The 665-nt window shown below is 51.9% G+C and overlaps 1 pseudogene; it reads right to left on the bottom strand.

Annotated features, from left to right (window-relative positions):
* Positions 1–229: 229 nt before the first annotated feature.
* The window catches only part of LOC119332969, a 9,829-nt pseudogene continuing 9,393 nt past the window's right edge, over positions 230–665 (bottom strand).

The raw sequence follows: 665 nt of genomic DNA on the forward strand, positions 1-665 counted from the left end.
ATGAGGGGGCTTGGATACAAAATTTTATAGCCTTCGCTAAATAGCTCCTGGCAAGGCATCACAGTCGATTAGGTCACACATAGCAGCAGTTCAAGCCTTCAAGTCCACTGCAAGGCTGCTGGCATGGCATCACACATAGACAGACATACTTGACATGCTACTAGAGAGAGAAATCGATCACTTTGATTGGAAGGCCAAGGCTGCTGGCCTGCTGGCTGGCTCGCATGCATCAATAGCCTAACGCCACCGGGCTTCTGACGTGGTGCTTCTTGCCCTTCCAAACGGTCTCGCCAGACTCCCACATCCCGGTCGGCTTCACCGCCTCGGTCCTGATGAAGTCGATGATGTACTTGTTATGCTCCATGTAGTTGCTGAACGTGAGCTGCGTCGGGGTGACGGTGACCGCGACCCCGTCCGGCACGGTCACTGTGACCTCGTAAGTATCTTCTGTCCGGGAGACCGACGTGAGCGTCATGCGGATCCTGCGCATGACGACGCTGCCGTCGAAGAGGACCACCATTGACGGGTAGTTAAGGTCATTGGCGTAGCCAGGATTTTTGGCCAGGGTGGTCCAATTGATATATACACTATTTATATTAAAAATATGACAAACCAAAATATTTAGGAAGAGCTATGTGTGTTAAGATGACAGGGCCAATGCCCCC

Source organism: Triticum dicoccoides, chromosome 7A, assembly GCF_002162155.2.
Source record: "Triticum dicoccoides isolate Atlit2015 ecotype Zavitan chromosome 7A, WEW_v2.0, whole genome shotgun sequence".
NCBI classification, from domain to species: domain Eukaryota; kingdom Viridiplantae; phylum Streptophyta; class Magnoliopsida; order Poales; family Poaceae; genus Triticum; species Triticum dicoccoides.